Source organism: Diadema antillarum, unplaced genomic scaffold, assembly GCF_040938485.1.
Source record: "Diadema antillarum isolate AM-2024a unplaced genomic scaffold, OU_Dant_1.0 seq00000399_RagTag, whole genome shotgun sequence".
Lineage (NCBI taxonomy): Eukaryota > Metazoa > Echinodermata > Echinoidea > Diadematoida > Diadematidae > Diadema > Diadema antillarum.
In genome coordinates this window covers 1-10,203 of record NW_027271390.1, presented here as the reverse complement: position 1 = coordinate 10,203, position 10,203 = coordinate 1, and the positions used below count along the sequence as shown (strand labels likewise).

Here is a 10,203-nt window from a genome sequence, read left to right as displayed (position 1 = left end):
GTGTGTGTGTGTGTGTCTGTATATCTGTCTGTGTCTGTGTCGTTTAGTATAGAACTTGATTTCGGATGGATTGCCAATATTCACCTTTGTCAGCATGATAAATCTGGTAGTGCATGATGCCCACATAGGGTATTATCATCTCATTATTACTATTCAACGTATAAAAATCAAAATATTCTGTATACATCAACCAATGTAAGAGCAATAACATAGATAGTTCATAAGAGACCACGTACAGTAGAAGTATATTACAGATGTTCACATGCACAATTAAAGCGATATCCATTCCTATTCATACAATTATTATTTCACTGTGAACTACACTAAAATTTAATACAAGATACAAGAGAGCATGATACCATTTTCCCTATATGAGTTGAAAGAACAAAACAAATAAACCGCCTGCTATACATGCTAGTACTCACTCAGAGAGTGCGTATTGTTATTTTTTCAGTATACTATACTAGTACTCTTGCTAACTGTATCCTGTGATGAAAATCATATCAGATTTAGATGTTATTCATTATTTTCGAATCAAATACAAAGTGTTTGCAAACACTATAATGAAGAAGAAAATAATTAAGACAAGTAGAGAAAACGCATGAAATAGATGTCTCTTCAAGACTGGCCAACAAGGTTTGTCATTCAACCATGATGACATCTCAACAAGGTGCTATCACGTGTCAGCAGTGTCTCCAGCTGGTAGTCTCTGCGTGTTTTTCAACTTTCAGCGGTACATAAGAGTACGTCTCAGTTTAATTAATATAGAGCTCTCACATTTCTGTTGTTAATGTTTTATCTCACTGCGGCTCTCTAAAAACAAAACTGATGTGGGGTTGTTAAGTGCGTAGGTTCCTCATTAGATTTTGTTTTCATGCAATTTCATAGCATAGACACTAATGTCCTTCCTCGTTTTGTTCCCGAATTTTAAATCTTGGTTCAATGTCTTTCTTCTTCGGGACCACCCACCCCCCCCCCCCCCCCCCTCATTCGATCTTGGTTTATCATTCTCCAAGACACACCATGGGGCTACTCTAAAAGTAGCTCCATGGACAGATCACGGCAGACCACTTGGTGGAAGATTGCACGCTTCATTGCCTGGAAGGTGGATGGATTGCCCTCTGCAACCTCATCCCTGCTGCCAGGTCCTGGCTGAAAGACGCAGCCTTTTAATAGTAATACCGCATAGGACAAAAGAGGGCATATTAGAAAGACCATAAGTAAGAAGATGATTCCAAAGAACTTTGTGTCTCCTCTTTTTATGATGTTTAGCCTTGGTTTGTTGCCCTCTCCTGCATTGATTTCTTCCTCTTGCACGTGTCCTTTCTTGTCCTGGTCCTCTCAAGAAACCAACTCCTCGAAGAGTAACATAATAGTTATTAATAGTAACTAATAGTATCATGCTTCCTTAGTTGTTTGTCTCAGATTCGTCCGGAGCTGGGAAGTTTTCTTGCCCAGAACCTTGACCTATTTCTTGGCTGCTCTCGTCATCTGAGCTGCTGTCATCACTGGGTGTCTGTTGGAGAGTGAGAGGAGAATTTAATAGAATGACAATTTTCCAAGGTAGTAGAGGATTGGATGATGTTTGTCTGATCCAAATGAAAGACCCCCCAGTTCGAAATCTTCCAAAAGTAGGCTAAAAACGAATTTCCACATTTTTACTTAATAACAGTGCCAGTACTAAGCTATAAAATTATAACTATTATGTAGCTAATGGTCCAGTAAAACTTTGATATCTCTATTTCAGCTTCGTCAAAAGCCGCAAAATTTTGATATTTGGTAGAGAAACGATAAGTCTTCAACGTAAGGCAAAAACAAAAACAAAATAACGATAAACCCAAAGAACATATTTTTGGTCCATTGAAGAAAATTGTAATCAGTGACATTATGTGGTTTTAGTCAACGCGTGGTTATCGAACCCTTAGGGCGCGTCGACACCGAGCACGGTACGAGCAACGGGCCGGGGTTGTTTGCTATGATGCCCCAAAAGGAACCATGTCTGGTTCAGTTAAAAACGAAAGAAATTCGTAACATTCCTATGACTAAATTATGAACAACAAAATAAACAGTAGAAGATCAATTCTTTAACAAAATTATTTGCGGGGAAGTAATATTTATAACAGAACCAGACATAGTTCCTTTTTGGCACACCATTGCAAAAACCCGGCCCGTTGCCCGTACCGTGCTCGGTGTATTCAACGGGCCTTCATCTTTGCCATTGGTGTTTATTCAATAGAAAGTATTGCGGCAACATCCGAACAAGCCAGAGCACTTATGCACTGCATTTTACGTGAATATGCGATGTTGCATTATTGTCTCGAAACAATTGATCCATGACGACGTATGCTGCCTGCCAATTCTGAAATTAAAGTTAGTATCCTCGTTTGCGTGAATCTGACAGCACCTCAGACATTAGATGGCTAACTTTATATTCATCATGTCCAGGCAGCAACGTACGCCGCAAGCTCGCGAAGGGTGAATTGTTTGCGCGACGACATTGTAAAGGCGCGTTGGTATCAATGCTTCCCGATAGCCTACCATGCCTACGTCTTACCCGAAACAGAGATGAGTGGTTAAAAACAAATCATCAAGCATTAGACCTACTTTTGAGACATTTATCACACCTAAACTCCCTAATGTGGAATGTTTTTCTTTAACTTCATATCAAATTACTTATCATGCTGGAATTGAAAGCATTTCTTTCAGTTTAGTTGGTTTTTCTTTGTTTTGTTTTGGTTTTGGTTTGTTTGTTGCTGTTGTTTCTTTGTTGCTAAAATTACCGACATAACCTCGGAATTAAAAATCTATGTATCAATATGTGATACTACTAAAAACCCTATCGTATAAGATCAAAGTGTAAAACAAATTGCTGATGTCCTTTAACTTGATTCTACATTCTTCACAGCAGATTAATTCTACCTCCCTCTTGTTTCTCCTCACTGTTCACTATTACGTACTGCTGAATAAGATGGAACTGGATTACGATAAGACGTCATACTCTTGAAAGAATTTCCCATAGTAAATCTCTTCGCTGTTCTTCTTGTGACTTTTTCTCTGCTTCCATCTAGATGTCCCACTAAGATAAAGCTAGGCCATCAATAACTACACTTCATGAATATCACACATATGATTATTAATAATATCATAATTGAGAGAACAAAAGAATGAGAAAAAGGTAAAAGCTAATAACAAAATATATACCTGTATGCCTCCTTGATTATCACTCAGGAAAGATCTTAATGGCTTGCGATTGATGGTGATGCACTCCACCTGTAACATGATGAAGATAATCAAAAGGACACATCGTTATCACTATTAACCGATTCTTATTTCTCTGAAAGAAATGGATTCATAACAACATAGCTTGTATCATATTGGTTGGATTTCCTTGTTAATAAGGAATGGCGCAACCACCTCCACTTCAGAAAATACCATTTGCCATTTGAACAGTTTTCCTGTCAAAAGACCTGGTTCAAAGTACGGCTACATTAGTTACGTTCAGACAAAAAACCTTGACCTCGAGGATAGGAAACCTCGATGTTAAGCTTGTAGTTAGGGACCGTGAAGACGCACTCGTAGTTAGCTAACCTCGAGGTTAGCTCGATGTTTAGAGCCACGAGAAATCTTATGGATAGCGCTCTAACCACGAGTCCCGGGCATGCCGGCTGTCTGGACACAAAAATCAACGCACTCAAAGGGGCAGGAATTTAACCTCGTAGTGTGGACGCACGTCGAAGTTAACCTCTAGTTTAGGGCTTGTCATCTGAACGTAATTATTGTCGGATGGGCAACGATAGAAATTAACATGATTTATAATGATGATGCTTCAAATAATTATGATGTTTTTATTTTGAATTTTCTTGCGTGATTAATGATAATCTTATCCTTGTGCAAAACAAAATATTATCTGAAAACATCATTGCCCTTGCAACGGCCTTACTTTTCATAATCATGTGAAAATGACAAGAAGGAAAACTTTAACATATGAAGAGCTTAATTGCTTCCAAAGCATTAAACCCATTATTTTCAATGGATTTAGCGCCTTTTGGAACCATGCTCTTCATTATATCAAAGAAAAAAAACATTAACACACATGTTTTATACATGTATTCATTGCACTGATTAACGATGCACTCCAGTAGACACCCTTAAGGCGGTTATAACATACTCCCCTCCCCTCCCCTTCCTCATTTTGAACAAATGGTGAGCAAATTACTATAACTGATTCTTACTTTACAGCGAGAAGCCTGTGAGGAAATTGTCGTGAAGAATGTCCTTGGCAGTTTAACTCGGTTAAGATTGGCACGTGTAAGATTGGGCAGACGACACAAAAATTCAGCCAAGTGTGCTGCTCCTGGCTCTGAGACTAAGCTGGAGTGCGGTTTGAAAGGTTCCAAGGAAAGATCGCTGATCTGTAAGAGTAAAAAAAAAAGTAATGAAAACAAAGGAAAAACAAAAACTAGAAAAGGCGCTATGGCGACTGGTATGCCTCCGCCATATCGCATGGTTCTCCGAATAGGTCTCATGGTCTAGATAACATCTTGGCAATTTTAGACGGTAATTGACTGGCAAAAAGAAAAAATAAAAATGAAATGAAAGGACATGATAAGACTGTCATGAATGTTTTGAGAGTTTACTGTCCTTGACCTAGGTCTCATTTCTTTTTCATTTTTTTTTCAATGAAATTAAATTTTATTTTAAAAAAATATGTCTGTTGTTAAACAAAAAAAAATGAATTTTTATTATGAAACCAATACTTTTTCAAAATAATTTCGTTAATGGAAAAGAAGTACCTTTTTAAAAAAAACAAAAAAACAAAGAAGCTTGTATAAATGCGGGCCACTCAGTACATTGTTCTCACATTACAATTTCATTGGATGGCTAAATTGGTTTTGAGATCATCTTGTTAGGAATATGTTCAGCATTTTAATCTTAGATACCTGACTTTTGACTCCATGACATCAAAATTCCCCAGAAAATCATTGACAGGCAGTATTATATAGACCGGTTCTAAGAGGTGTTTTGTGTATTGTGGCCCTCTATGGATTGGAAAATAGTGATCCACTAAAAAGCAAAGCTTGTCGGACGTGGATCGCTAGGTAAATAATGAGTAAATGATATGCTATTCTATAACAACATACATGTAATTATTTTGAGATACACCGGTTGGGAAAAAAAAATATAGAATACCAATGCTAGTGCCCGGACACTGCTCACTGAACCACGTGTACCGGGAAAATATGACAAGGACAACACGTTCGTACACACATTCGATTACCCACACGTATATACACTGTAAGACGCGAGACAGTACCGAGAGGATAGAAGACTGTAACAATACAAGTCTACGAAGAACAAAAGACAGGAAAGGAAGAGGAGAGAAGAAAGAAGAGAAGTCTGCACACAGAACACGCCAAGTGCTGCGACATCAGGACAGGTGAAAGCTCAAGCATGAATTAAAACAATTTAAATTATCTAAGATTATAAGTAGAAAGTAAATGTTTTCTGAGTTTGTATTTAAATGTAACAAATTTGGGAGAATCTTTTAAACTATTATCTAAATTATTCCAAAGTCTGGCTTCGGTATAAAGAAATGTATTTTGGGCATGTGCGGTTCTCATTAATGGAAGATGAAATTCGTCGGATCGTCGCGTGGGATAGTTATGAACAAGACTGTTTCGATGAAATGAATCGTGGAATATTTTAGGTAAAAAGTTACTGTTGTAATTAAACATGAACTGGCCAAGTTGAAACACATACAAATCATTTACTTTTAATATTTTAAGGTCAGAAAACAAAGCATGTGTATGTTCTCGGGTATGTAAATTAAAAACAATTCTAAGCGCTTTCTTTTGCAATAAAAGAAGTTTATCAAGTAACATCTGATATGTATTACCCCAAGCAAGAATCCCGTAGTTTAAATTAGGTAGTATCAAACTAGAATAAAGAGTTAATAATGCAGATGAAGAAAGATAATATTTCAATCTATTCATTACGCCAATGTTACGTGAAATAATTTTACATATGTTATCAATATGATTCCTCCATGAAAGCTTGTTATCGACGCAAACACCAAGAAATTTAAAGGAAGAAACTTCTTCTAAGGGAGTAGTATCAAATATTATTTTGCGTGGGAGGCTATCTAAAGAATTACTAAAAAGCATACGAGTAACTTTTGTTTTCTGAATATTTAATGACAATTTATTTGCGTATATCCATTGTATAACCTTTTTCAGTTCTTCATTGACTGTTCTTATTAAAATGTTTGGGTCAGAGTGGGAAAAAAAAAGGTTAGAGTCATCCGCGAATAATATGAATGATAGTTTCTCCGAGGATCTATGAAAATCATTGATATAAATAATGAATAACAATGGGCCTAATAAACTCCCTTGTGGAACACCACATGCAATTGTTTTACTTTGAGAGTCAAAGCCGTTGACATGTACAAATTGGGATCTTTCTGATAGGTAACTCGTGAACCACTCCAAGGCCTTTCCACGTATTCCATAATGAGACAGTTTGGCGAGAAGTATTCCGTGGTTAATCGTGTCAAAGGCCTTGGAGAAGTCCAAGAAGATACCTATTGTGTGTGAAAGTGTGTCGAGTGCGTGTGTGACTTTGTCGATGAGGGCAAGTAGTGCGTGTGTTGTGCTGTGATTTTCCCTGAATCCAAATTGAAAGTTTGAAAATATGTCGCAGGTTTTAAGAAAACGTACTGCCCTGATATAAACTATATTTTCAAGAATCTTAGAAATAGAAGATAATAAAGATATAGGTCTATAGTTATTGACATCATCCTTCTCCCCTTTCTTGTAAATAGGAATTACTTTCGCAATTTTCATGCTATTTGGCACATGGCCAGTTGTAAGCGATGAGTTGATAATGTGTACTAAGGGTTCCACTATTTGGGGAATTATGTTTTTTTATCAAATAGTTGTCAATTCCGTCGTGGCCAGGACTTTTTCCTTCTTTCAAATTAGCAACGATCTTTATTATTTCTTCTTTATATGTTGGGTCAAAAAATAAAGTTTTGGAGTTAGGTGTATCTAAAAAATCATTAAAAGATTTACTAGAAAGAGGAATATTTTGAGAAAGATTTTTTCCAATTGAAGAGAAAAAGTCATTGAAAATTTCCGCCATGCCAGCGGGAGTGTTGCTGGAGGCTTTGCCCCACCGAATTTCAGAAATATTAGATGAATTGTTAGATGTATTCATAGCATTCTTTAATGTTTTCCATGTGTTTTTGATATCATTTTTGCATTTGCTTATCTGACTTACATAAAACATTTTCTTCTGCATACGTAATAATTTGGTGAGTGTGTTTTTGTATGAAACATATTTTTTCTTATTTTTTTTTTCAGTGGGATTGCATCTATATTTATAAAACAAATTATTTTTCCTATTTATAGATCGTGATATAGACTGGGTTATCCACGGGAGTCTTGGAATTTGCTTACATCTATCAGCATGGGCAGCGCCATTATTGCGGTGTTCACGCCTGCCCCCCTCCCCCACCCCCCTGATGCACGCGCACGGACAGTCGCAATGCAGCGCGCGTGTGCAGTGTTGTCTGCTCAGCTGTGTCTGCTGCCCGGGGGTGGGCGGAGGGGGGGGGGGGGGGTAGGCGGGGACACCGCAGCTAGACCTAATGGCTGCACCCTGTAATTGCAACTTGTCTGCTGCTCTCAACGAACCCGAATTGGTCTACAAACTGGTCTGTATATGCATATATGTGACCGTGCACCTCAAAACGAACATAAAGTCGCACACACTGATTTTGCGTGAGGACTGAAAATAAGTGAAATGGGTCAACCTAGCCGAACTTGACTTTTTCATTTTTTCTGAAAGAGCGGGTCTTCTTTTACATAATGCTAAAATTTGGTATCATGAAATGGGCAGGAAAATGTGTTTTTTTAGCAGTTTATCTCGAACATTTTTGGTAGAATAGTGTGATTAGGTGTGTCTTTAGAATCCGTTTTTCATTTATGAAAAACCTTGTCCACACTTTTCACTTTCAACTCTAATAACTTTTGAAAAGATAGTGCTACTGCTTTGAAAGTTGGCATCAATTATGGACAAACTGTATTTTGACCCAGTTCTCATAATGTGAGCATCAATGAAGGTTCAAATTTGATGCAAAAAGCATGTTTATGATATCAGACATTCTGATAAACCATTTCCTGATATTGTAGAGTGTTTAATACAATTTGAGGGCTGCCATCTTGAAATTCAAAATGGCCGCCATAGCTAACTGTGTTTTTACCTGTATCTCAGGTTGTAAGCAATATGGAAAGTATTAATTTGAGGCAAAAAGCATGCTTATGATGTCAGACATGCTAACATATACATTTTTGTTTTAAATGATGGTTCATTTTGGTTAGCGGCCATCTTGAAATTCAAAATGGCCACCATAGCATAATATGTAATTGGGCCTATATCTCATATCGTATGCAGTGTGTAAGGTTCTAAGTAGGGGCAAAGAGCATGCGTATGCTATCAGACTTTCTGAAACATCTTTTTCTGTCCATTTTGATATTATACTAGTAGGTGGCCATCTTGAAATTCAAAATGGCCGCCATACCAGAATGCATATTTTGACCCATATTTCATTTGTAAACAATACAGAAAGTTCACATTCCGGACATAAACCGGGCTCATGATGTTGAACATTCAGATGTACTTTGATCCCCTCCCTAAAATTGCAGATCATTTTTGAGGCTGCCATTTTATCTTTCAAAATGGCTGCTTTTCAGCTAATATCTGTGGTTACAAGCAACTTTTAGGCATATCAAGTTTATGGAGGTGTACATTGTACATTCTTGTACAAACATACACACACATAATTATACATTCTGTAATAATGGATTATTCGCATTCAATTGTTTTGGCTGCCACTCTTGAAATTCAAGATGGATTTCTACCCATATTTGGTGCTGTGAGATCTTTATCCTGCAAACTCAAGCATGCTGGAGCACTTTCATGTATAGGACCTACAAATATGTGGAAGTCAATCACTTCAATAAATAGTATTATCATTGCATAGGCGGACTGTTTCCTGCAGGTACACTGCCATGTTGAAATGCAAAATGGCTCCCATGGGAAACAATCCTTCAAGAGCATTGCATTTGGGTAAAACTTGTGAATGGGAAATCATGTGATTATAGTGTCAAAGCAAATGACTTTCAAAAGTGAATCAATAACTCCACAGCACTTGTATAGGGCTGTACACAGTGGAGGATTGGTTCTAAATTCTTCCAGAAACAATGACTTTTGCATTTCTCGCCATATGAACATGATAATGAATTCTGTGGCTATACCGTTGGCGCAGGGAGCTCAAAGCATTTAATTACACAGTTTATAAATGTATATCCGCTGGAAATAACGACAAAGTATACCATATTATATTCCCCTGAAGTAGAGGCACAAATTAGGTTGTGAAGGTTTACTAGTTTTGTTCTCTGGATTTGTTGTATCAAGATTCTACGAGAGCAAATTGTCTAGGTTGAAGTCATCCACGCCCAACTTCTGGAAGGCATGGGCTGTTTCATTGAACATTCTGCATGATTCAAGGCTTAGAGAATTCTTGATCCATCTGCTCTTTGAGACATCCTCAAATTTTCAACGTCAGCCTGTGCCATGAAAGGCATGACCGAGCAGACCTTTGTTTTTCGCAACAATTTGCAGAACATAATCTCTCAACAGTGTCAATGGTACTATATCATCTCCTTTTCCAGTGATGGAGCAGACAACGTACGATGCAGTTTTAAAAGTAAAGCAAAGATCCATTAGGAGAATGAAAATGTCAGTGTCTAAAACGTAACGATCATCAATATCTCTGAAATTCTCTGTTGCTCTTGAAGTAGCATCTAATATACGCAATGGAATGAGGATATCAGCTTCCTCGTTGTGACGGGTGACAACTCCCATGGTATATTTGATGAACCCTTTGTTTCTTTTTTCCCCCCGTTCTGTGTCAGATGGAAGAGAAGGCCATGAAATTGTTAGATGAAGAGTCACTGTGGAATTACTTAGAACAGTAGAACTTATGTAACTTCCGATAATTGTATCGTCCAGTAATGACTCGATAATGACAAGTCTATCAGATTGTTGTACCGGTAGAAGCGTTATAAGAAGATAGTGGTCCTCTTAAGCTTAATGACTTTTTGATCCAATCTTACACAATGTATTTCAATTGCAAGGGCT

General features: G+C 37.4%; 1 long non-coding RNA gene across 1 annotated transcript; it reads right to left on the bottom strand.

Moving 5' to 3' along the window:
* Positions 1 to 1,003: 1,003 nt before the first annotated feature.
* Positions 1,004 to 4,313, bottom strand: LOC139732079 (uncharacterized). The gene is made up of 3 exons (XR_011711005.1): positions 4,233 to 4,313; positions 3,202 to 3,270; positions 1,004 to 1,516 (listed from the first exon to the last, which is right to left on the bottom strand). It is a non-coding gene; the product is annotated as an uncharacterized lncRNA (long non-coding RNA).
* Positions 4,314 to 10,203: the final 5,890 nt, after the last annotated feature.